Source organism: Mustela putorius, unplaced genomic scaffold, assembly GCF_011764305.1.
Source record: "Mustela putorius furo isolate JIRA1106 unplaced genomic scaffold, ASM1176430v1.1 tig00003858_pilon_pilon_pilon, whole genome shotgun sequence".
NCBI classification, from domain to species: Eukaryota; Metazoa; Chordata; class Mammalia; order Carnivora; family Mustelidae; genus Mustela; species Mustela putorius.
In genome coordinates this window covers 53,708,002-53,735,169 of record NW_025422010.1, presented here as the reverse complement: position 1 = coordinate 53,735,169, position 27,168 = coordinate 53,708,002, and the positions used below count along the sequence as shown (strand labels likewise).

Genomic DNA, 27,168 nt, shown 5'->3' with positions numbered 1-27,168 from the left:
ATGCCAGACTCTGTGCTTAGTGCTACGGTGGATAGGAGATAATTCAACCCCCATAACCTCTTCTGAGGGTAGGAAGTGGAATTACAGATTGAGGAAGCAGAGGTTTGCAAAATCAAGGAATTTTCCCCAGTAAGAGGCAAAACCAGATCCTTTTTTAGGCAATCCAAGCGGTCATGGATATCCTCTAAAACTTAAGGAATTTTTTTTTTTAATGTAAAATAGAAACCTATTAAAAAGTAACACTTGACTGCATGTGACTTTTTGGTTTCTTTTGTGTTTCCTTAGGAAGCCAATTAGTCATCTTTATTTTAGTAAGGAGGAGGTGAAATCTTTCATAACACGAACTTTTAAAAGTTCTTTCATAGTTGAAAAAAAAAAAAGAGAAACATTTTGTTTCTGTCTTTCTCCTCTGTTGGCTCCAACAGTCCATGTAAATAGCTTTTGAAAAATAAGTAGTAATCACCGCTTCATACTGGAGACCAGACACCTGATTCTGAAACTGCCCCAGGGGTCAGCGTGTGTGTGTTGGAATAACAAATGTGCAGTGCGTTCCTGGTTCAAGAGAAATGACCTCACTGTCCAATTGTAACCTACCTGATGCCTTAATCAGGAGGTGGGAAAAGTCTGTGGTTTTACCTCTTGGGTCATCCTCAGCCCTCTGCTGTCTTATTTTAGGCATGGCCTTAGTGTTTTTTTCCAGAGTCCAGAGGTGGAATGACATGTTACTCAAGCTTACAAGATGATGATGTATCCCTTTTTTTATATTTAGCTGTAAATTTTATTCTCCTCATAAACAAACCCACTTTCAGCCACCACGGTGTATCAAGGGAGAGTTGTTTCCATCTCCCTTGGTTTAATTTGGATACATTTGACCTAGAACAGCACAGTGTTTCCACAATAACATTTGAACAGGATGCTGTTGGGCTAGTTTGCAGGGTTCAGGGAGTTTTGGAGTGGGCCAGGAAACTACTTTCTTAAAAGAAACCTAAACACTAAGACCTGACAAGATAGGAAACTCTTACTAGACTCCTTATTAAACGTATTTCTGTTTTTCCTTGCTTTCTCATTTCATTAATTTCTGTATCTCTTCGTGTTATTAAACAGTATCGGTTGACTAGTTAACTTAAGTTCATGTGCTAAATGAGTAACTCAAATTCAGAAGGCATAAAATAAAAACAAAATTGTTTGAAGGGGTTTGTTTAAGAAAGCATATGTAAATAAAAAATTAAATTAAACGTGTCTCCCAGGCACAACACGTTTTAATTTTTAGAGTAGAACTTCATGGTATTTCATAAGGAAGCAAAAAAGGAAGGGAAATTATTATTCAGGCAGAGAGACAATAGTAACCTTTTATTTATTGAGACAGAGTTCAAAACCAGGCTCCCCAAACCCTGGGATCTGTGTTTGCTGAACTGAACACCCCACTAGCTATTTCCGCTCTCTTCTGGGGACTAGCCTGCTTTAAAAATGTGGGTCCAATATAATTAAAGTGTTTAATTTATAAGCTATAACCCAACATGATAATGTTTAAAAGTCTGCTTTATGTATTTTTACAAATTCTTAAAATCTCAAGGACTTGAGATAATTAGGACCTTTGTTTTTTAATGGCTTTCTGTGTGACCTCTTAGTGGTAGCAATTGATCTTGGGACAAGAGAGGGGTACATTTGGATTCTGTGCCCAGGACGGGCTCCCTCCTGTCTAGGATGAAGAGGAGAAACCTCTTTCCTTTCTCTGCCTCAGTTGTACCTGCGATGATTTATAATGTTGATGTGGAAACGAAGAGCACTCATTTGTCACCAGGATTGTAATTGGTGGATGAAAAGTCTTTATGACCGCAAAGTCCATTAACACTCTGTTTAGTAATTATGATGATTCTAAACACAACTAAGAACTAGGAAGTAATTTCAGCCCCTGCTATGCACAAGGGTAACACAAAGGTTACACGCCAAAGGTCATACCCATTAGTCATAAGAGCTGGGCCATCATTCTTAACAGAGTTGGGGTGTGTGTGCTGTGTGTGTGTGTGCGCGCGCGTGCGCCTGCAAGTGTGGGCTTGGAGAGAAAGAGACAGATATAGACATACCTGATAGTTACCATTTTAACCATTTTTTAAGTGCATAGCTCAGTGGCATTCCATAAATTCTCAGTGTCGTCCCACCGCCCTCCCCATCCGTTCCAGAACGTTTCCAGCACCCCGAACTGAAACTGACTCCGTTAGACACAAACTCCCCATTCCCTCCTCCCTTTGGCCCCCTATAAGTACTTTTTTACTGTCCCTGTGAATCTGACCATTCTAGGCACCTCATACAAGTGAATCACACAGTATCTGTCCTTTCGTGTCTGGCTTATCTCACTAACAATATGTTTTCGGGGTTCATCCATGTTGTAGTCTCTGTCAGAATGTCATTCCCTTTTTTGAATTAAAAAAAATTTTTTTCTTTATTAACATATAATGTATTATTTGCCCCAAGGGTACAGGTCTGTGAATTGTCAGTCTCACACACTTCACAGCACTCACCACAGCACATGCCCTCCCCAGTGTCCATCACCCGGCCACCCTCTCCCTCCCTCCAACCCCCCAGCAACCCTCAGTTTATTTCCTGAGATTAAGAGTCTCTTATGGTTTGTCTCCCTCCTAATCCCATCTTCTTTCATTTTTCCTCCCTTCCCCCCATGATCCCTGGCTCTGCCTCTCAATTTCCTCATATTAGGGAGATCATATGATAATTGTCTTCCTCTGATTGACTTATTTCGCTAAGCATGATATGCTCTAGTTCCATCCATGTTGTTGCAAATGGCAAGATTTAATTTCTCTTGATAGCTGCATAGTATTCCATTGTGTATATATACCACATCTTCTTTATCCATTCATCTGCTGATGGACATCTGGGCTCTTTCCACAGTGGAACATCGCTGCTATAGACATTTGGGTGCACGTGCCCCTTCAGATCCCTACATTTGTATCTTTAGCTTAAATAATTTTCCACTCAGAGTTTTTTTGGTTTTGTTTTTATTTATAATACATCTTCTCACAAGGTCACTTACCATTTTTTCTGGTTGTAGAAATGGCACAGACAGTCCATTAGTCCCGAGTGAGAAGCAGAGCCTGCAAATTATTAGAAAAATTACGTGGAGAGTCTGACTATACGAAAGAGCGTAACAAGGCCACGAAGCCCCGCCCAGGAATGCCAGACCCGGCCATGTGAGGCTCCTCTGTGTGGGGCGGATGGTGACGAAGGTCATAGCAGTCCTCCAGGTTGTCCCCGGGTCGTGGCTCAGGCCAGGCTTGCGATGATGCTGGGTCAGCAGGACGGGTCCCTTTCCATAAGGGCGAGTTGAAGAGTTCAAGGAAAGCGGGTAGTGTGTTTCTGAAATGTTTCCTTTCCAGATGGTTAAGATTTTTTAAAAGTTTTGGGTTCAGTCATCTGAAAAATGGGCTTATGGGCCACGATTCATTCCAGAACACAGGGCGAGGGAGGAGGCAAGGCAGTGGCAGCGTGAAAAAGAAACAGCAGACGAGGCACCCTCACACGTGGGCTCACCTGCACCTTCCTTTTCTTCGACCTCACTTTCTAGGGCCGAGCATGGAAGGGATCCGGACTATGGGGCATGTGGGTGTTGGTGTCTCTGGGGGGTTTCTGCTGGAGTGCTGTGGCTAAGTTATCCTCGCTCTGCCAGAGGGACATTGTTGGCATATTTGGAACAACCAGGCGCCCTGCCAGTGCCCCAGAAGGGCTCGTGTGCCCTGACTCAGAGCATCTGCCCCTGGACTTCGTTTCCACTACAGGACAGTGACATGTGGTCACTCGCTTGTTCAGCAGGTTCAATGCCTGCGAGGTTTCTCTGTGTAGTCTCTGGCCTTGTGGAGGGCAGCCGATTGGGGAGGCAGCCCCTCCACTGGAAATCTCGCAATCCAGTGAGTTCTTCCTGAGGAAGTTAAGGATGGCTTCCTGGAGGTGGCACCTTGCAGGCTGGGTCTTGAAGGCTACATAAGAGCTTGCCCTGTGGGGGATGGGAGAGGGTCCTGTGTGCAAGTACAGAGAGTCATGGGAAGGTTGTGACGAGTTGGGGATGGTGCGGAAGTCAGCATGACCAGAGGATAGGCGTTGTGGGGTGGAATGCAAGGAGATGAAGCTGGGGGTGGGGGGCAGGGGGCGGGGTTAGGCAAGGCTGATGCACCAAGGCCCTGAGGGTCTCCCCGAGAACTTGGATTTGGTCTTTGGTCTTTCATGCGGTAGAGGGCCAGTGACGGTTTCTAGCAGGATAGTAATTTTTGTTGGAGGGGGCAGAGGGAGTCCAGGTGGGAAGAAGGGGCAGGGGTCCCTCTCGGGACGGGGCTGAGCACCTGCGCCTGGACACCTGCCTCTTCTTCCCATCGGGATGGGACAACTGTGAAAGACATTTCAAAGGTAGAATCTGTAAGGTTGTGCGTAGGACTTGAGGAATGTGGATGCAACTTGACCATCACTGACTTCTCGGTGCTCAGCGTAGGGCAAGCCCACAGCAGTGCCCAGTAGATGCTGACCGACCGACCGACCAACTGACTGACTGGACAGTCTGCGTGGATGGTAAGAGCAGCACCGGCCGCGTCAGAGGGACAGCCCAGCCGTATCATGGTAGAAGAGCTGTTGGTGCTGTGTGCGTGCGCCCTGCCAGAAGCTTTCCAAACAGCCCATCTCCATGAACGCATTTCTTTCTTAGGACAGTCCCAGGAGCTTGGTGTGCTTTTGTCCTTGTAGATGAGGACACGGGGGCTTGGAGAGGTGACTCACGCCACTGCTTCAGGGACTGAGCTGGGATTTGAACTCAGGCATCCACAGGGTACTCGGTGCCCTTCTCCACAGCACTATGGCCTCTCCCCTTCTGGAGTTTCCCGGAAGCTGCTTGTGTCAAGGCCCCAGGAGTGATGAGCAGGCCAACAGAACCAGCGGCGGGAGGCATAGAAGCCTGCCTAGGAAACCGTTTATCTCACGTAGACATACCATCTGAGATGACCTTAGTAGAAATAACAATGGCAGTAATAACAGCGCTGCAGTCCTTTCCCTGGCATCGAAACCAGCTTTGTAATGAAAATGGAATTTCTCTGGGAAAGAGTCCTAGAAAGAGATGGGCCTTTGAGATAAAATAACAAATTGTAAACTAGCATCAAATTGTTTTCTGTGTGTTTTCCCTTGCAGGCTTGCCTTCTCTGTTGTGTCATTTACTTTGTCCACTTGGCGCCTACAGATCCGTCTCCCAACCCCACCCAGCCCTGCCCCCTCCCCCACCCCGTGACCCAAAGGAAGAGGAAGGAGCATGCGCATCTAGGGGCAGTGGCACCCTACCTTGAGTTGACCCTCAACGAACCTGGGAGGAAGGGGAAGGGGTCCTCTAGGGGAAACACTGCTTTTTGGAATGGAAGCCTGTGGCTTTCTGGAATGAAGGGTGGTGAGTTTGGTTTCCCAGGTGGCCCACAGGCCAGAACGTGAGCTCCATGGCTCAGGTGAGCGCGCCGTCATGGATCGTTACAGCCCTGACGGAGGCTGTGTTGTCATGCCATAGGTCAGAGTCACATAAAATAAACTCTTGTCATAACAAAAGGACGTGGCAGCCAGATTACATCTCAGAGCTCCTCCACTCCTTTACCCCAGAGGACAGGCAGTGTAGGGAAGGGCTTCTATTTTTATGCTGATTCCAACCAGGGGTCTGCCTGGCTCTCCCACCCTTGTAAGTGGTGATAAATAGTGGTGGCCATAGCAGCATGGAGAGAGTGTGGCCTGGAAAGCCAGCCAGACTCTCTTGGCTCCCATTTTATGCAAATTCGCCAAACAGAATGCAAATGATTTCACAGTAATGTGGAAGGTGGGGGGGACAAGTGCTCATCTGTTTTCAGCGGTCTCCCTGGGCTTCTGGCAGTGGCCCCTGTAGAGGCACCGGGGTAAAAGGTAGCTGGGAGGGAGGGGCTCCCACTGTGAGGAGAGACCTCACCTGGGATTTGACCAGGAGCAGCAGCTTTCCCTTTGGCAGCCTGCAAGCCAGGACTTCTGGGTTTCAAGAATAGGAAAAGGTCAACACGGACTAATGCCTTTTCAAGTCGTTTCTGCCTCTTCTTATCCCATGATGTTCCATGATCACAGGAGACATCCAAACACTTACCATTCTCACACGTATCAACTAGGCATTTAAAACAGTGCTAGGCATCGAAAAAAGACTCGCAAGCTTCAAAGCGTGAAACCGTGACGAAGTATGTCCCAGATCCCCTCCAGTGTTCGGCAGTGCCGTAGCCACCGGGCACGTGATGTGTGGCTAGCCTGGCTGGAGATGTGATTGGAGTATAGAGTACCCGCCAGCTTTCAAAGACTTTGTGTGAAAAGATGAATGCAAAAATGCTTTATTAGTATTTTTAGGTTAATTTTTATGTTAATTGTATGTTGCAGTGATAGTGTTTTGGATATATTGGTTTAAATAAGACTATATTAAACGTGGCCACTCAAAAATTTAAAATTACTCGTGTGGCTCCTGTTATATTTCTATTGGACAGTACTGGTCTGGACTGCTAACCGTTTATTACACAGTATGGTCACCTTTTTACCCCATCTTTGGATCTTATTATATGGGAGGGTAGAAAGAGCTTCCTTTTTGCCCAGACGGGGTATAGTTTAGACAGCTTTGTGGCACACTGTGTGACTCTTTCCCAAGTGTACTCGCATCCAGGTTCTCATTGAGCCACGCGTGGCGCATGCAGGGAGGGCCGGGCCACACTTTTAAAGATGAGTATCTTGAAGTCAAAGAAGAGGCTTGCCCACCTACCTCAAGAGTTGGGGTTGGGAGTACAACATCAGACTTTCCACCGCTAGTCCGATGTCTGCTAGAAAGAAACTAAAAACTAGGAATATTTATTTCAAGGCAACGGGACAGGATCCCATTTAGAAGTAAATATGTCTGTGTTTGTGAATGTAGCATGTCCTGCCACGACTAATGTGACACATTCATCCAGGGACGACGGAGCCAGTACTCAGTGGAAAGGTGGGACTCACGTCTTGGGAACCATCAGGTCAAAGTTAGGGAAGGGTTTGTGCGTGTTGTCCTGATAAGGGGATGCTTTCTTCTGTTGGAAGTCAGCTGGGGTCCTGTCCTGTGCCTAGCCGTGTGCAGCAACGCCAGCAGATCTCACCTGCCAGAAAGTTCTGAGACTGAGTTGGATTGTCCACAAGATGGAAGGACAAAGCAGCTACCCTGGACAAAAGAGGCAGGAGATCAGATGCCAGGAGTCCCTTGTGAGTTACTGGACTCCCAGCCCTTCTAACAGCAGATGTGGAAGGGAGTTCCTCGCCCCAGGAACCGGTTCTCTGAATCTCTGGACATCAGCTAGGCGTCCTACCATTTAATTCAGTTTTGACATGGACTACCTGGAGTTGGCATCAGATCCCAAAGCCTGCCCCCTGCTTTAGATACCAGTGTCTGAGCCACCCACACTTCTGACCCACCAGTTATAAACCAGAGGTTTTTACTACCCCTTCCTCACATTTGATAATTTATTGAAATGGTTATCATTGGAGTGGTTATGACTCAGGAATATACCTGGCTTACTACGACTGGTTTGTAATGAAGGATACAACTCAGGAACACCTGAATGGAAGAAGTGCATAGGGCAAGGAATGGGGGAAGTGCCGGGAGCTTTCACAACCTCTTGGACCGTTCATCAACCGGGAAGCTCTCAGAACCCTGACAGTTCAGGGGTTTGAATGAAGCTTCTATTATGTAGTAGGTATGACTGATGAAATTATTGGCTGTAGTGATTAACTCATTCTGTACCCCTCTCTCCAGAAAAGGTTCATGGGGATTGGGGCTGAAAGGCCCATCTCCTTGTCATCAGGTCTTGAACTTTCTGGTGACAGGCCTCCCCTCCATCCTGAGGTGATACAAGACCACTGGCCACTAATCATCTAATTAGCATACAAAAGACACTCATCAGTAGAGATTCCAAGGGTCTTAGAAGCTCTTGTGTCCGGAACTGGGGACTGAGGCTGCGTATAATATAACAAAAGATACCGCTATCACTGCTGTCATTCAGGAAATTCCAAGAGTTTTAGGAGCTCTGTGCCAGGAACCGGAGGTGAAGACCAAATATATATTTCTTATTATATCACAATATCACACACTCAATCCAGACACAGGATGGGGGAGGTACACTTGTAGCGAAGAAGAAGCTATCAAGGTCAGGAGTCTGTGGCTGGTCTGGCGGGTGAGATTAGCCCAAGCACTGAGGGCCGGGGGCCAAGAGCCCTGGGTCGTGTCCCAGCCTTCTGAGCCGTTTGCTGTTTGGGTGCGTCGCACGCTCCTCTGAACTTCCGTTTCTTCATCTGTAAATGAGAGAGTTGGATTAGAGGGCCTCTCACTAGATTTTGTGATTCTCTAAGTTTCGAAGGCTAGGGATCAAGTAGGGGGGTATTAATATCCAATCAGTGAGAGCACTGGGGTTTGGTTTTACTGCTTTTTCTTTTGTCTAATATACTCAGGGGCCCCTGGGATCCGTGGTAAATATCATCACTGGCTTGGACCAGTTATTTGGCCCTGAATGAGTCAGGGGTTGGGTCTAGGATTCCCTTAGAGCTTTGGCCTGTGCACGGGTGTTGTAGCATAATGTCTACAAACATGTATACGTATTTCTCTTTCCTGGCTCTCTTCTCTTCACCCCTGTCCTTTCTGTGAGTCATAATTATTTCTTATCTGATCTCTTGGAAGTCTACCTGTTGTGCAGGTAGTAACTCTCCCCCACGTCGATCAGATGCCGTAGAAAATCACTGCTCATTCTCTGTCTGCAGCTGTGTTTCCTGCTTTGCACCACCTATGAACTGAAATCTCCTGGGCTACCCATGAAGACTTAAGAATCTCACTCCTTTCCTTTGTAAAGACTAGGTTTTAATTGCTTTGGGGAGGTGTGGGGAGACCAAAGCGCTTGGATCTCGAGGTAGCTCTGTACTTCGTAGAACATCACCCCAGGACCACATTCCCCCACTGAGGGTTCCAGCCACCTCTTCCGCCTCATTATACTTTGCTGAGCGCTGAGAAGCCTGGCATCGTTTCTGTTGGAATGAAAAGATTGGCAGAGCTGCCCGAGACAGCAGTAGCACAAAACACTGTGGCAGAAGGTTTGGTCTATACCAAGGCAGCCAGAGTATTAATTGCATTCTCTGTGATCACAAAAAAAAAAAAAAAAAAAAAAAAAAAAAAAAAAGCGCTGAATTATTCTCTTCGTGTTTTAAGAATGACAGGCTTTCGCTCCGCCAGCTCTAAGTGTCGTGGTATCACATGGCAAGGAGATGCTAGATTTGAAAAAAGGAGTGTCGAAGTGAAGATCTCTGGTTGGCAGCTAGTTCTTAAAAAAAGATCTAAAGATGAGCTCTTTCACAGTGGGTACCTGTAGAAGATAGGAAATGGGGGGGGGGATTTCTCTCCATAAATGTATGCGGTCTCTTATATGTTCCCATTTCGAGCTCTGGTTTTAAATTTTGAAATGAGACATTGGAAGTTTCTAGCTACAGTTTGTTTTTGTGGGTGGGTTAGTGAAAGCGCGGTCAGGAGGATTTTGAGATGTGCTTATCTTCCCCCAGACCCTGTACCAACAGGCTGGGGAATAACCAAATGTCCGCGCCAGGCACTCACCCGCTTGTGGGGAGCGTACCCCGTTCACACCCCCATGCTGACATGTATGTCCCCCAGCACACGCCCGGTCCTCGCCCAGTCACCGCCACCCCCAGACCCGCAGAGGATATTTTGTCGAGACTGTTCGTGATGGTTTAACTTGGTTGGGAGGGGGAGAATAGATAAAGCAGGTGTCAGCCTGTGTATTGGGGATTTTCCTCTGGTGAAAATTGTTGTTCTGTGCCGCACCTCACCCTCCCTTCACAACCCCGAAAAAGAGAAGTATGTGCGTTGCTGATGTTCAGGGTTTGAGGGTGTTTTGGTTTAAAGTGCTCAGGGGATCAGAGAGCATTTCGTTCTGGGTAGTGCGGTCTGGAGAAGTGTTTTGGTTTCATGTGATGAGACCTGTCTCACCAGTCCTGCTGCTTGGGTGTGTTCTCTCTCTCTCTCTCTCTCTCTCTCTCTCTCTCTCGGGCGGCGGGAGGTGCAGGGGGAGAGCGTGCAGGGGAAGCAGCCGCTGAGAGCCTGGCTGGCTGCTGGTAGGAGGAGGCTGGGTCCCACCAGCTGCACCGGAGGCTTCGAGCCCAGCTCCACACTTCTGAACTTGCCCTGCCAAATCGAGGCTCCTCCGGCAAACACCGGCTTGCGGTGGGAGAGCCATTGTTGACATGACTGGTCATCCGCAACGGGAAGATGCCAGATCGTGAAGACCTTCCGTCTTCGGGCTTCTGAGCCCACTCCGCTCAGTAGGGAGCTCGTTTTCTTTCCTGGTGCATGGTGTGGGAGAGCGCTTCACTCCATGGAAACTTCTGCAGCAGAAGCCTTTTCTGACAGCCCCCCCCTCCCCCCCCCACACACCCGTTTCACCCACAGAGTCAGGGAGAACCGTTAAGCCAGTCCTCAGTGCCCTATCTCTGGCCAAAGGACCATTCATTTAAGATGTGGGAGAGAATGGCTCTGCTGTTCTCACCTGCTCAGTGCCACGCACGAGCCCCTCTTCTCCGGGGGAGCCCTGCTCTGTGATCAGAGTGCAAGGCCCTGCCTGGAACTGTGGATGTAAGGTGATATGTAAAGCCTGCATCATTTCTAATCCATATTCCTTAGTTCAGAAGAATAAAACCTTTCTAAAATATTGCATTTGTTTCAGTGTCCGCCTTAATCTGTCAGATTGCTGTCCATTCATATCTCTGACCATAAAGGTTACTGTCCAAGCTGGGACCTTACAAGGGTGTTACTAATTACTACACTGGGACATCGGGAGAAACTGGGATGGTCCCGGCATGGACAGCTATAGGCATAACCCTGGAGATATTCACCTTCTTAAGGATCTGGCATTACTTTTTTAAAAAAAAAGGTTTGTGCTGAATCCTTTCTGCATTTTTCTGAAAACCAAATGGACTGTTTCGTAGGTTTCCATGTTGGAACAAACCACCCTCCATACATCTCCCTGAGAACCACTCTAGCTGACCTGTGACGTCTTTCCCTGGGTCGTGTCTGGACTCCGGGTTTCCACGCCAAAGAGACAGCCCCACGGAGCTCTCCAGTTCTGTCTCACTCCCGTGAGCTCAGCACGGCTCCCAGGCTTCTTGGGCTCTAACCCAGCTTTCTTCCCGTGGTATTCCTCTGCTTCACAAATACACCCCCTTGTTTAGGAGTCTAAGATTAGGAAAAAGAGACATAAAATAGGCTCCACATCTCTTCAGTATGGTCCCCTTGCACTTTTCCTCCATGGGAAGGGAGAGCATCTAAAACATTCCTGTTCTGGTCTGTTTTAATGAGGAAGAAAAAAGAATACTCAGGAGTAGTCCAGGACCTCAGTGGATAGGGTGACAGAGAAGGTTCCAGATGAACGAGGTAGTTCTAGGCCGTTGGCTCTCCTTCATGCTGTTGAATGGGCTCTCGGGTGCTGTACTTTTGCATGTTGGGAGAGGACACCTTGGTTTAACTACAAACCCCAAGAGGGTGTTTTCTCTGTTTATTCCGCCTTCTGTGAGTGAGGCCAGGCGCAGCAGGCTTGCGGAGCCCTGGACACCTGACGAGTATCGGTTTCCAGAGCTGATGAGGGGCTGTTGAAGGGCGCTAGGCCGCGTGTGCCGGTAGCTGTCCAGCTAGGTAATGCTCCCATCAACACGGTCCTGTGAGTCCTTGATAAGAAGAGTGATGACTTTTTGAAAAACACAGAATATTTGTCTCACAGCCATGAACTTCCATCTCCTCGGTCAAAATGATAATACACTTTGGGAACAATTTAGAGATTCTTTCAACAAATGAAGAATGTAAACCCAGCACATGCGCCTCAAGAATTTGACATTGGAAGAAAATCTGCTTCATCCCACTAAAGTAACTCTTGTGAAAACCTCATCCTTTTTTTTTTTTTTTTTTTTTTTTTTTTTGCTTTTTTTGCACTTTTCAATGTGCAGCTAAATTAGGCCACAGGAAAAGGATATCGTACCTTCAAAGAGCCAGGGGGGTTGGCTGGGTTCTTTCTATTCGTGGAAAACAGCTGTGGGTGCCGGGGGTAGAAGTCAGGCTTTTTGTTCCACGCTGAGGTGGGAAGGTTCGGTGGTGAGACGCAGGGCTCCGTTGTGGAGGAGGGAGCAGATGCCGAGCGGCTTTATCAACATCTTCTCCGCGTTTGAAATGTGTTGATAATGACCTAGGACAGAGAGACGGGTGGGACACGGGTGGGAGTAGGAAAGAACGTTCCTCCTACACGGCGCGCACATCGCCTCTTGTTTTTCTGTCTGTGGTGGCTGCAGATGAGGTGAATCAGGTTATTCGTTTCCCTGGCCTTCTACCCGGCACGAGGGTTTCTTGAAGCCCGTCGGGGCTGTTGGCCTGCCGGGCGAAGCTCGAAGGAAGCCCGTGGGAGGAGGGCCGGCTTGAGCAGCGGGCGACATGCTCCTGCTTCCATCGTGCTCCCTCTCTCAGGTCCGAGGCCACCAGTGGGATTCGGCTTGGGTTTTGTTGAAAAGGATTGCTGCTCTGGCCCTTATTATGGGTGAGATGTGGCAGTGTTTTCTTTGTTCCAAGTTAAAAACCAAGGTTAGGAATTCTCTTTTGCTTTGAAAACCATGTTCTGAGGGGGGCATGCTGAGTAGATGGCTTGGAAGGCTTTTAAATACTGTTTCTCTCTCTTGTTTCCTGACTTTCTTTCCAGGGACATTCTCTACTCCCACAGTTTCAGTAGTGTGTATGGGCAGCTGATTCCTGAATGCCTGTCTCTGCAGAGTCCAGTTCTGCCCGTGTGTCCTGTGTCCTGATGAACCTTTCCTCCCAGGTCTCCTGTGGGCAGCACAAACGTAACATATCATCACAAATACTTAATGCAGGAATAAACTCATTATCCTTCCAGAACCTTCTTCGGACTCCACCGTTGGGCATCCCCATCACCCAGAGGCAGGACTTAGGATGCCTTTCTTGTGCTTCTGCTCAGCCCGTGCAGGGAGCTCCAGGCCCTGCCATCCTCAGTGACTTCCTAGGCTGGCTGCCACTGTCCTTAGTAACTCTTGCCTCAGAGATCCCATTAACCTGCTCCAGTGTCTGCTTCTTCCAGTTTATGCCTTATAGCAGACTTGATGAAAATTCTTCCCTGATTAAAAAACAAAGAGGCTCCTCTTCTCCTAGAAGGAAAAGGAGCTTGCTGCTAAGTTCCTCCCTTGCTGGAATGCTCGTCCTTCAGCGGCCCCAGCTGCTCCGTAGCAAGGTTGGCCAGACCTCAGACCCATCCTGTCTTCTCTGCTCTGGGCATTTTTGTTCCTGCTGCTTTTTTTTTTTTTTTTTAGATTTTATTTATTTCTTTGACAGACAGAGATCACAAGCAGGCAGAGAGGCAGGCAGAGAGTGGGGGTGGGAAGCAGGCTTCCTGCGGAGCAGAGAGCCTGATGCCGGACTCGATCCCAGGACCCTGAGATCATGACCTGAGCCGAAGGCAGCGGCTTAACCCACTGAGCCACCCAGGCGCCCCTGTTCCTGCTGCTTTTAATGCTCATAGTGCTCTGCTTCCATCCATGTTTTCCAAAATTCTGCATCTACTTAGTTCCCTGGAGGAAGGAAGGTGGCCCTATCGAAAGCGACTCCACTGACTTCTGCATCTCTACCATGCTTCCAGCCTTCCCTGGGCCTCCCTTCCAAGCTCTGATTCTGCTCTGAGGCACAGGTGTTTGCTTTCCTTGTCTTTCTTCCTCTCCTAGGCAAGAAGTATGTGGAGGCCCAGCCTTACCTCTTCTGCATTTGTCTGTTCACCCCTGTGCCTGGTGGTCTTGTACTAATGGGTGCTCAATGACATCTGCCAAAGAAATGAATCAGTGAATGAAGTATAGTGGTCTTGCCGTCCCTTACTTTAAGATTCGTTCACTTCCCTCCTGGCTTCATTCATTCGTTCAGCCATTATTTAGCGAGTGCCTGCCTCAATGTGAGGCATCTGGCTCCAGCAGCAGCAAAGCCAAGGTCTCTACCAGAAGGTGCTTCCATTCTACCTTCTTGCCAAGACTCCCCAACTTTGCAGTCACCCTACTCAGCTCTTGAAGAAACAGAACTGTAGTTATTTTCAATATTATTAACTTTATATTTTGTTATTCTGTGAATAAACCTTGCTGCCAAGAAGTTCTGCCTTCTTGGTGCTTTGCAACTTTGAGGATCTTGTTCTTAAAATTGGCGACGTATCCCCGTGGCTGGGAGGGGGTTGGAAACACTACTTCTTTTCGCTGCCTGACAACCAAATCAAGGCATTTTGCAAATTGCTCTGAAAGAGTGACAAAAGTCTTCTTGATTTTGAGGTGTTTTTTTTTTTTTTTTTTTTAATCTGCAGCATTGAAACTTTTGCTAGACTGCTGCCCCTGGAGTAGGAGCAAGTAAGTGCTCATCTTCCTTGGTTAATTGCTACATATTATAAAACAAAAGCAAAAACAAAACAGCAGTGAATTACATCTGGGCATCAGTAAGAATGGAAAACAACTGTTTTTCAAAGTTCGATCTGTATGTTACCAATAAGGAAGAAATTTATCTTTTGTAGTATAGGTATATGAAAATAGGGTAGTGTTAGTGGGAAACAGATTTATGGAGAAAGTGCCTAAAATTTTTATTGGATCCATATCGTTCTCTATTTGTGATTTTGAGTGACTGTTGGTCACAACACACAGACTCGGAATAATGTGCTGTCTTCACGTAGGACGCTCTAGCCACAAGTTCTTTTTCATCGTAGCTGCAGTGAAACGGTATTTGTGGAAAGATATTGCTTTCAATGCCAAAACCCAACAATTTTGTTTTCAAATTCCTGAAAACTAAAAAAAGAAATCTTGGTGACATAAATGTTCCAAATTCAAAATGTCCAAAAGTGAACTCATCAACTTCCTCCTTGAGCTGCTGTTCTCTGTCTGTTCTGTCTGGGTAATGATATCACCATCCACCCAGACAAAGCCCATACTTTTAGATCATTTTCAACTCTGTTTTCTCATCTGTGAGGTAGAACTTTCCTGGATGATGTCTGGAGATCCTTCCCAGCTCTAAAAATCTATAGTCTACAGTTCCATGGTTCCTTCTTGACACGAATTTCCTACACATCTGAAGCCCACCTTTGAAGGGTCTCACGGGGAGAGTTCTGAATTGGCCTCACTCTCTTTGAGCACCTGTTCCCAGCCCTGTTCATTCTCTTTGCCAAAATATCTTCCTAAAACACCTGTTCTAGACCTTGAGAAATCCTCATTTTCTCAGAGCTTCTGTTTCCTTGTTAGTTCGTGGCTGGTCAAGAATATAAAACTATTAGCTTCAAAAATTCTTCTAAGAAAGTTGGTTCCTGGAGAGCCCCATTGTCTTCCCAATTCAGGTGACTGGTGGGAAGAGCAGAAAAGCAGTCAGTTGCTCTGAGCAAGAAATCGTGCCGCGCAGCTGCTGGGGTAGGAGAGAAAGAATGTAGAGACAAGAGGATAGCTACAGAGGATAAGAGGTTGTGGGGAGAGGTGTGTGCAGAGGTGGTTCAGGGTGAGTGCTGCCATGGAATGTGCTGGTTATCTCCTTGGTGTCCTGCATTGGAGACCTGAGTTCCTTCAAGGCCCTCAGAGCTGTGTGGGACACCTTTAGGATGGGTCTTCATATTGTCACGGGAGTCAGGAGACCCAGATCCACAATGGGGGTAGTAACATCTACCCCTGGGGCACCGAGTTTTCATGAGGTTTGGGTCCTAAGGAAATGTTGACCTCCTTCCCATGATTCGGTGCCACCTCCAACCTCTCATGTCACCTTCCACCCCTCACCCCGAAACTGCGCCCAAATCCTAACTCTATAGCTTCTTATGCAGGGGCTTTCTGGGCTGGCACTGGTCGTCATTCCCACTTACCTCTCCCCTTCTGTCTTCTCTCTCCTTCCTGCTCTCCCCTCCACCCCCAGCCGCCCCAATCTCTTCGTGGAGTCTCTCCTTCAATGAGAATTAACCTTCCCTTTGTCTGGGTTCTCTCGGTGTTTATATAAGGCACAGTAGCATTGGATTGTAATCATTCATGTATGTCCCTGCGTGTCCTCCCCCACCAACCGTGTAAGAGGTTCTCAGTTCATATCTGATGAACTGAAATTCTTTCCTGGACAATCGCAGCAACTTTAAGGATCGTAAAAGGAACAGTGAGGCCGTTCTTTTACATGGTGCTCCCGTTTTGTGTACGGGGAGCTCGCCTGATTGGGGGCAGATTTTATCTGACCCATGTCCCAAAGCTGTGACTACCTCATGTGTCTGTGGTCTGTTTTCAAACAGCTGTCATAGGGTCAGAGCCCCCCAGGAGACCCTTTTAGGATGCAGTCCAGATACACCCAGTGCACGATGGGCATCCTGGCCCTGATGGAGCCTGGCAGGCTGCTCCTGTGGAAAGTGGGTGCTTATGGCCGCTGGGAACCCATTCGGCTACCTCCCACCTCCCCACACCCTCCTCCAGTAGTCTGTCTGTCGTCGGGTGTAAGTGGCCACCAGAAGGCAGGGAATACAGAGACGTGCTTGGTGAGTGAAATCGAGTGGGTGCACTTCCAGCCTCCTCCGAGTACGCCCCCATTCATTCTCTCCGCTGCCAGCACCCCCTTGCTCTCACCGTCCGTCCCTTCTGCGGTGAGCCCCTTGGTGAAAGCCCGGCTCAGCGTTCCATTCCCGTGTCCGATCCGCAGCACATGGCTCGCATATGTTCGGTGTGTGGCCCACACAGGCCTCTAGAACACGTCTCCCGTCCGGCACCTCCCCAGCCATAACCCATGTTGTATTTGCATATGTTCCCCTTTCCCAAGACCGCGGGAGGGGGGCGCTCTTACCCACATACGGCCCCAGTTAAGCCGTGCAGCTTTGGGGAGACGTCTGGAGCATCGCAAGGGCCCCGTCCACCGCCTGGGGCTCCGTTCTTGAGGTCAGCCAGAGACAGAACCCAGCAAGGACAGAGCCTCCACCGACATTTTTCTTCCCACCCAGCCCATCTCCAGGGCAGTGGTCTTCAGCAGAGAACAACAAGCCCTCATGCCTTGCCAGGGGAGTTGAGTACACAAGGCTCCTGGACGAGTGAGAAGTTCCCCTCAATGACCTTTGTTTTTCCATTTAAAGCGAATCCTTGTTCCAGCCCCCTTTCCTCCAGCTGCTGCTTATAGGCCCTTCTGGGTGCCTTGGGTGGCGCAGCCGCAGGTGAGCGGGCCGGGGCCGGCCCTGACCACAGGGCGGAGGTGGGGAGCCTGGTCTCGCGAGGGCTCTGGGCCTCCGCGACGCGCTGCCAGCAGCTCCTTTCCCTTTTCCCTGGCGTCTACACTCGCCGGAGTGGAGCCTGAGAGGACCTACTGTGACCTTCCGGGTTCTCCCAGTCTGGATCCAGAGCTGCGTAAGCCTGTCTTGGGTCTGGGGGAGGAAAACCCCACACTTCTCGCCTGCGTCACCCGGACTACGCTGCAACCAGAAATGTGGGCAGGAGGCCCCATGGCCTTTTCGGATGAGCTGTTCGGACCTTTAGGGGCAGTACGGGGCTCGGCTCTGGCATTTTAGGTCCTTGAGGCATGGGTTTGAAGGTAACTTTTTTGGATCTAAAGTTTCAAAGCAACCAGCTGGTTTTAAGGTCCCCATAGAGGGGAGAAGCCCCGCCACCGAGGGCCTGCGGAGGCCGCACACGTGGTGTAGGGAGAGATTCGGAGCCTCACGCTCAGGCCAGGGGCGGGGGGTGGGGGGTGGGGTGGGGGTGGTGCAGGGCACAGCCGTCTCGGCCACCTTGTTGGGAATGACCCCAGTGGGGAGTCTGAACGCCTTTGGTTCGACTCAGTTCCTGGGAGTATCTCCTTCTGGGGCCCCCAGAGAAGGGAGACTGTAATCAGGACCACATTTGGGTCCTTGCACGGGAGCCCTGCAGAATTATGTGTGATCTTCCCCTACCCCCACGGTCCCCCGCCCTTGTTTGGGGAACTCTTAGGCTTCTGAGTGGGGAGAAGGCGATGGCTGATCTGGTCCTGGGGCTCCTGCGAGCAGCGCCACCCTCAGCTCAGCCCTGACGTCGTTTACCTCAGAGCACTTGAGTGGGCTCCGGGCCCAAGCCCCCCCCCCCCAGGCCTTAGCTTGGCATGGGGGATCTCCACCGGAATTTGGTTGCTACAGACTATATATCTGTGTCCCTTCCCAAAATTCATAGCCTTCGGGAGATGAGTAGGTCATAAGGTGGGTCCCTCATGAATCTGATTAGGGCCCTTATAAAAGAGACCCAGAGAGCTCCCCAGAACCGTTAGAAGTAAGTTGCCGTTGTTCATAGATCACTGGGTGGATGCTCTTCCCCAGTAGCAGCCTGGGCTGACTGACACTTGGGGGTCTCAACCTTGGCGGACATTGAAATCGCCAAGGCGACATTTAAAAATCCCAGGCCACGCCTCAGACCAATTTAATCAGGATATATAGGGGTGGAGGGTGGGACCCGGGAATCCATGCCCCCCCAGGCGAAGATTGCCAACACCACGCTTCCAAGCCTTCCGTGGCACACAGGTACCCCTTTCGGTGACCGGCTACAGTTAGGGTGACAAAGGCTGGATCCCGGTTGCACAGGAAAGAAAAGCTTCTTTTGTGTCACTGAAGGGTCTGAAGTCAGATTTTCCACTGGACTGAGACACAAACGCCAAGTTTATTTTAAAAGTGCTCTTGATCTCCCCCAAACTAGGAAGTCTAGAGAATCCTGTGGGAGCCATTTTTTCGCACATTCGAGTGCGCCTTTCGCTTCCCCTGCCCCGAGCCTGATGGTTTTCTCCATCACCAGAGGGGCCTTGGGGGCTTACTAGAAATATAATTGAACTGAAAATTCTGGGGTTGTGCACTTGGGTGACTGGGAAAGTGACTGAAATGGTTTTTCACCACCCAGTGAAGAGTGATTTGGAGGGAATGGGCGTCTCTTTAAATTGCCCGCTTTTCTGTCACGTTTCTAGTTTGGGACGTGGGTCTCACAAGCAGAGGGGTCATTCCTGGCTGAATCTGTCCAGTGACGATTTGTCTAAAACTTTAAAAGGAGAAGAGCAGCACGGTACATTTGCATTCAGTTAACCATGCAAACCTTTTTAAGCTAACAAAATAAACAACTAAATTGGTGGTTTGTTTTATTACCAAAATGGTCGAGTGGCGGAGGCAGGAAAAGAGTCTACCTCCCAGGCTGTAAAAGGTTAAGTGTTCATGTCAAGGAGGACCAAAAACCTGAAAAGCTTTACTATTTGGCCGAATTTCACTGAAATCAGAAAGTGATCCGTTTGATAGCTAGCAAACAAAAAGACCTTTAGCGGTGACACAGAATGTTTTTAATTCTGAGGATAGGCTTTGCAGAACTCTGCAAATGACATTTGTTTTGGCTTTTGGTGTTTTTGTTGCCATGTTTATTGCCTTTAGTTCCAAGTGGGAGTAGTTTTCTGCTCCTAATTACCCAAAAGGCAAGAAAAAAATAACTAGAATTAAAAAGGGGTGGGGAGGGGAAATATGTCCTGAGAGTTTCATTAATTGCAAAATGAAGTTAAATGGTGCGTTCGATAAAAGTACTTCTCAGAACCGAAGGAAGATTTCTCAGAAAGAGCCCATTAAAGCTGGATCCTCTAAGGCAGTGGAAATCCCAGGAACAAAAGCCAAATGCCTGGGAATTGAGTTTCAGAAGAATTTTTTTTGAATTGGTGCAGCTTGGTAATTTACAAAATGGGATGGAATCGCACATTGTTCTAAAATCTGTTCAGCTAAAATGGGATAATACATTTAGCTTACACGGACCACGCACGCTGGGCTCTTGCTATTATTATATTATTTACTGCCATTTATCAAGCATTTTCCTGTGGGCCAGAGCCAGTGTTTTGACAGTGGTGATTTCACTTTTGATGATTACAGAGATTCAGTGCCTTTCACAGAAGTCATTAGTAGATCATACAAGGGTCATAATGCCAACTCTTCGGTGCTTCGAGTAAAACCTGTGACGGCGTTTCAAGTATTATTTAGGTAGATGTTAAAGCTGAGCTTGAAAATAAGATTTCATTTCACTGACATGCTTTATAAATTGGATCTCTCTGTTCAGGAGGAGAAAAGGAAAATAAATGAAGTCAACTTTCTTTATTGTTTAAACCAAGGTTTAAAGTGGATATGGGGGCGGCTCATTTTCAAGGCCACGATTAGGCTCTTGCAGGCCAATCTGGGTTTTGAAGATTCGAAGCAGTTCTGATAAACTTCCAGGGTAAATTCTGATCTTTTGGCCGATGAGAGAAATAAGTACTAGTTGCGTCTCATGGATTGAAATTGCTATTTAAAGATAATCAGAGTTGCAGTTAATTATCATTATAGGATGACCTGTTGCTTAACTTTCTTAATTACATATGCTGAGAACTTGGGGGTAACGGCGCTAACTGAACTGAATTATTAGGTCGAGGAATATTAAAGCCCTTTTAATCAACGAGAATCTTTAATTTAGCCATCGGCATTAAGTTTACCTTAGCTGATGACGGCTATGGGCTACGGTTACACTACAAACAGAGTATTTGGTAAAGCTGATAATACTGGTTACCGCTGTGGACTCCTTTTAGTTCACTCCTTACCATTAGAAATCCCTGTCGGTGTTTATGTTGAAACATGGAATAACTTAGGGAAATTGTTCACTGATCTTGGATGGAATCGTAAAAAACCAGCAACTACCAACTACCATGAGCCTCTACGGGTGTCTTCTCTCAGTTGTGCACGTGTTAAAGTTACCTTGTCTGGCTTGTGGAAGTTCCTTACAATTACTGTTGCTACCATTTCTGTTTTCGAATTTTAAAGTAGCTTAAAAAATTGTGGCAAAATATATATAAGATGAAATTTACTACTTTACTTTGGAGCGGTTCGGTAGTGGCGTTTGTGCCGCCGTCACCATCATCTGCCTCCAGAACTTCCCGCATTTTCTCAGACAGGAGCTCTGGACTCATTAAACACTCACTTGCCATTCTCCTCTCTCCCTCGGCCCCTGGCAACCACCATTCTCTTTCTGTCTCTTAGGAATTTGATGACTCGAGGTCCCTCGTATAAGCAGAATCATATTTGTGTCACTTAGTATTATGTCTTCAAGGTTCATCCACATTGTAGTGTGTGTCAAAATTTCCTTCCTTTTTTTTTTTTTTTTAAAGATTTTATTTATTTATTTGACAGGGAGAGATCACAAGCAGGCAGAGAGGCAGGCAGAGAGAGAGGAGGAAGCAGGCTCCCCGCTCAGCAAAGAGCCCGATGTGGGGCTTGATCCCAGGACCCCGAGATCACGACCTGAGCCGAAGGTAGTGGCTTAACCCACTGAGCCACCCAGGCTCCCCAATTTCCTTCCTTTTTAAGGCTGAATAATATTCTGTTGTATGTGTAGACTACATTTTTGTTGGGTGCGTATGGAGGAGTGGAGCCGTCATCGAGGCAACGCCAGCCAGTTTCCCAGAATGGTTGTATCAGTTTACACTCACACCAGCTGTGTTTGAGAGTTCCCGATAGTTACACTGCAAACTTAGAATTGTCAGTCTTTTTATTTTGGCTATTCTAGTGTGTTCGTAGTGGCATCACACTGTGGTTTTTTTTTTTTTTTCATTTCTCTGATAACCAGTTATTGATTACTAATTGTTTTTCATGTTTATTGATCATCTGCTTTTGTGACATGCCTGTTCAAGTCTCTTGCCCATTTTTCATCTGTGTCTGGAATAAAATGACTGTTTCAGTGTGTCTGGGTGAGACAGCTACACCAGATGTCATCATGGTGTGGTCACATGTTCGGGATCCCCGAGTAGGATCCCCGGAAATGTGGCAGCCCTCAAGGCAGGTGCTGCAGATGTGTTATATGGGCAACTTAGTGACAATCAGTGTGGCCTTTAGTGATGTGAGATTTCTGAAGTGGTGAACAGTTCTGAGGGAAGTTCTAAATGACACAAAGTAGAATGCTCCCTATTGTGTTCCCAGATTGTGTGCTTATGCAGATCTCAGAGAAGACACTTTGTGTTAACAAATGAAATGCAGTCAGTTTCTCCCTGGAAGGGACATCCAGGGCATGGTGGAAAGTCCTAGGGGATGTGCGACATTTCTTGATCAGGCTGGGCCATCCCAAGCATTTAGGTTGTGATCCTCTAAACAGCATCGGCGAAGAGCCTACCAGGACAGTCCCCGGGGATTTCCTAAACGCCCCCGGTGTGGTCTGCTGTCCTCAAGAAACATTGTAGACCCCGGCACACTCTCGGAAGGATTTCGGGTTTTGTTTTGTGTGGGAATGGGAAACCAATAGATGGTTATGAGGAGAGAAGTGAGGCGATCTGACTTAGGTTCTGGAGGAATCTCCTGACGATCAGTAGAATGGAGAGTGGGGTTCAGCATCTCTCAGTGAGAACTTGTTCCCTGAGAGAGAGCTGCAAAGGGGCCGAGCTAACCTCAGTCTTTCCCCAATGAAAGCCTGTCAGCTCCTGAGCTTCCCAAATCCCCCATCACAGGGCTTCCATAAGCAGCTCAGCCGAATTGGCTGTCCACCTCAATGTACGGGCCCCATGGTGTCCCCATGGTGTCACTTGCGCCCCAGACCCTTTCCAAGCACGGGTGCTGGCCGTCCCCTCAGGTAGCTTCCACCGTCACACCCCTCATCAGGTTTTTCTCCCCTTCCTGCAGGAAGTGACAGATCTATACAAAGCAGTTATAAGTACTTGAACTTCACACTTGACTTCTTTTGCCGGGGCGGCCTCCCCCTCCAGAGCATACACACCCCTCTTGGATATGCTGCCCTGTGCTCAGGGCTTTGCTTTGGGCCAGCAGTCGCAGGAGCATTTCCTGTAACCGGAATCCCCCATGCCAGGCCTGCCAGACAATAGATAGATAATTGGATAAATCCTAAACTGGAAACTGCAAACAATAAAAGAGAACACTGCACGTAATGTAGTGCGCGCTCCTCCTCGCTCGGCTGTTTACATATGAAACTACTTAAGCAAGTCCTTTATTTTTCAACAACAATGAAACTCATTTAGTCATGAAATTCAGGGGCCCTCTCAAAGCGTGTTTAAGAAAAGAGTCAGGGCTGTATCGTGTTTAGAACCAGAGTGTAAAGGCACGTTCCGAGTTCCCTTCCAGCCTGTGGGCCTGTGGGTGAGGGGACGGCTGCTCGACGCTCACCCTGTGTGGGTGCAGGGGTGCTGGGAGAGGAGCGTGGGATCATTGCTGTGTGTGTGTGCGTGCGCGTGTGCGGGTGCGTGGGTGCTAGTGAATCTCACATGATTTAACCCCCTGGCCTCAGTAACTCAGTGGTCTTTAGGTCACCCGCACTTTGGCCATCAAAAATTATTTCCAGATTTTTTTGTTGGTCATGGAGTCCCGGATATTGGAGCAAAAGAATGAATGTGTAGACCATAGTGGCTGAATAAATACTTCCTCAGGGACCACACACACACTTAGGAAGGCAGAATATCTTTCTGTTTTTCAGGGTGTCCATGAACAAATGTCTGGGTTCCTGAGGGTAAGAAGATAATAATAGCAGGACTGTACACGTCACAGCTTGAGCATTGCTGGACTTGGAATTTTCTATCTAAACAATTATGCTTTTATGTAGATTTACCAGCTAGATGGACGAATGCCTGGATTCAGCCACGTTCCTGAAAGTTTCTTCCTCTGGAGGGTGGGGAGCTCCGGGTGGAAATCGCCACAGGCCGCCCCCCACACAGTGCCTTCGCTCATATGTGGCAGGTGGAAGAAAACTTTATTGCTTCAAATTAAGAGTGGGAAGAATTCAAATATTGACCTTTGTGGGTATCCAGTGTGGGAAAAGTGTTATTTAAAATACCTTTAGAAAAGGTCAACTCCCGTGGTAGATGGGCCTAATCAGAGTTTAGCAGGAAGTTCAGGTATCAGTGTATGAAATGATAGGAATGATCCAAATTTGGCCAAATCAGAAGAGAGAGAGAAAAAATATCTTTCCCTTCTTTTTGATTTGGAGTGAGATTGCAAATAAGAAGAATCAGGGCCTCGGGTGCCTGGGTGGCTCAGTGGGTTAAGCCGCTGCCTTCGGCTCAGGTCATGATCTCAGGGTCCTGGGATCGAGTCCCACATCGGGCTCTCTGCTCAGCAGGGGCCTGCTTCCCTCTCTCTCTCTCTGCCTGCCTCTCCATCTACTTGTGATTTCTCTCTGTCAAATAAATAAATAAAATCTTTAAAAAAAAGAAGAAGAAGAAGAAGAAGAATCAGGGCCTCAAGAATGAGGATGGAGAACATAGACTATGAACATGGCTTCCTAGAGCCTTTCTTGAAAAAAAAGTTCAGAGTTTCCCCAAAGTGCCTTTTTCCCTCTTCACAAACGTGTTTTTCTTCCTTACTGAGAAATAGCATCTCAGTAATCTCGGCTTTGTCTGCTACTATCGCCTCCCAAGTCCAGAGTTAGGGGGGAGCCACACAGCCTTTGATCATGAACCATGGACGGTTAGAACTGGAAGGAACCTCAGAGTCACCTTGTTAACTCCCTCATTTCATAGATAAGAAAACTAAAGAGTTAAAGAGACTGTCAGGACCTGAAGAGCTAATTGGTGGCTAAGCTAGCCATCTAAGGGTAGATTTTTGATGAGGAACTTTCTGAAGTTCTTCAGATAAGCTCATATAACTGACACAGAAAGTAGGAAGCACTCGGAAGTTTTTTTTTTTTTTTTTTTTTTTTTTTTTTTCAAACCAGAGGCTGTTTTAATTCTTTATGTGTCAGTTCACTTTGGTTTGCCTTTGACCTTCATCGCCCCCGCTGAACGCGTAAATTGTGGTTGTTAATTTGCTCTCTTTGACATGTTTGTGAAGGACTCTCTTTTTAAGGAATCAGTAGGGTCGAGAAGGCAAAGTGTTGTGCATTGCATAGCTCTACTTTGCAACCGAAACTAGGGTGACCTTGGAAGTTCTTAGTAGGCTGACACAATGGAAAACCCGGATGGTAGTGCTCTGTGAAAGGTTGCCGGGTGCGATCTCCGCATGCACTGGCTGATTAGTTTTGCAGGAAAATCTGACCACGAGAACACATTCCGCCCCAGCATTGGCTTTGTTCTTCATGTGTCCAATTTATACTCTCTCTGTTTTCTCTTTAAAATTCGCCACTTAGAACTACCCTTTCATAGAAAATGAACTTTATTTTTTTTAAATATATATAGAGTTATGGAAATGTTGCTGCATTACCAAACCCTCCTAAAAGGTTGGGAGGCTTATTTTTATTTGGTCCCTGTCTTTCCTGTGATTTGATACTGTGTTATAAAGAAGACGTAATGCTAAAGGTCTACCAAGAGATGTACAGCAGAAGCCGCCTCAGAAACAGAAATTGAATTTATAGGCAGTGAGATAGGATAATTAGTTTTTATATTTAAAAATATCCTCAAAGTGGAAGAGTCTGTTGTCTAAGATAGGGAACGGAATTGAGTTTGAGTCCCAGTATCTCAATAATAGTTCGATGGAAATTGTCTGCTTTGGATAAAATAAACCTGTGGTGTATATGTGTACATACAGATGTGATGGGTATATTCCTCTCAAACACATGAATTAAAGTGTCCGATTAAAAACATTCAGACTGCACAAACTGTACTTATAGTTCTTAGCCTTAAATGTTGTTGATACAGCTAAAGATGATTGGATTAGCCCACTGTCTGCCTTTTTTTTCTTTGAGTAGTTTATTTGGAATTCAAAATCAGCCAGAGATCTTTTCTGCTTTTCGCATGGAGGGCAAGCGCTGTATCTGATGTTTACTCAGTTTTATGTTTTGCCTCCAGCTATGGATCACTGCAGAATGTACATCTAAAATGCTCTCCGTAGATAAAATGATGGAAGACGGGAGTATGACGTGTCTGCTGGTGTTAGATATGCATAAATTCAGCATACCTTCTGTTATGATACTGTATTCGCCACTGGTCTCTGTTGTTCACAATTGGCAGAAACCAGATCCTGGTTTGGGATCTTGTGCAGACTTTATTTCCTGGGTTGCATCGTGGCTCTGGGAGGGCATCCCCTCTGCAATGTGCCGTCTCCCCAGGCGTGGTCAGCGGTGGGGAGACACCTGGCATCTGCTGGCTGGACTGGGGCTCCCACACGTGGGGTCCGTCCCAGGTTCTCTGCTGAGGGTTCAGCTAGCGAAACCGCACTGTGTGGGGCACCCTCGTTCCATGGAGAGGTCTAAGCCCGAGATGAGCTTGGAAGCCAGAGGAAGCCAGGTCTTCCTCCTCATGGGTTCTCCCGCCTCTGCCTCTGCACAAAGAGAAGTCAGAGGCCCGTACCCCCTGGGTACCTGCTATCTGGATCGCAGAAGGATTCAGCAACCCTGCAAGCCTTCTCTCTTTCTCTCTCTCTACCTCCTGTCCTCAATCTCTGTTTCCAAGGAAGAAAAGGAGATGGTGTATCAAGCCTAAACCTCCGGGTCCACCCTTGTTACGTCAAACTCCAAGATGACGTCCGAAACCTCTTGCCGAACTGAAATGCTAGATCAGGTGCTGGCACGGCTCGTGGCCTGGGGCTGGGAAATCTTTCTGTTGTGGAAAGGTGGAAAGGCAGCCTGCTGGTTGGGGTGTGGGTGTGGGTGTGGGTGCGGATGTAGAACGTGGGGCGGGCTTTGGAACACCCTTTGCCTTACGGATTGTCTCGGAGGAGACTGAATGCAGAGAAAGGCAAAGCCCAATGCACCTAAACACTAGAGACGGTCAGCGAGAGAGGCCGTCTTGTTCCATAGCGGTTTTGGTTCAGGTGCTGCTCCTTGTGGTTGCTTGAAGTTTCCAGTGTCAGATCAGATCAAGTTTTCTTTCTCGAGGAACCCACACCTCGCATGCTTGTCCGCCATCTGTTCCTTTCCATTGCAAACTGCTCTTTACACAGTGTTGCTCGGTGTTAATTAGAACATGTGTCTCTTTGTCACTCATCCGGGGAAGGGGTTAATGATGATTTATGTCCCTCTAATTGGTTTTCCTCCAAATGGTTATATGTCATTTATTATTTTATAAGAACCCTAAGAGAATGGGAAGAGGAGGAACATCTAATTTTTTTTTCCCATATTCTTTGTTTAAGAGATGTGGTCCTCCAAGTTCTTTCTTTCTTTCTTTCCTTCTTTTTT

The 27,168-nt window shown here is 47.5% G+C and overlaps 1 protein-coding gene across 1 annotated transcript in view; it reads left to right on the top strand.

The window, feature by feature from the left end:
- BCL2 (BCL2 apoptosis regulator) overlaps nucleotides 1–27,168 on the top strand; it is a 165,491-nt gene that overhangs the window by 15,100 nt on the left and 123,223 nt on the right. The window lies entirely within an intron of this gene.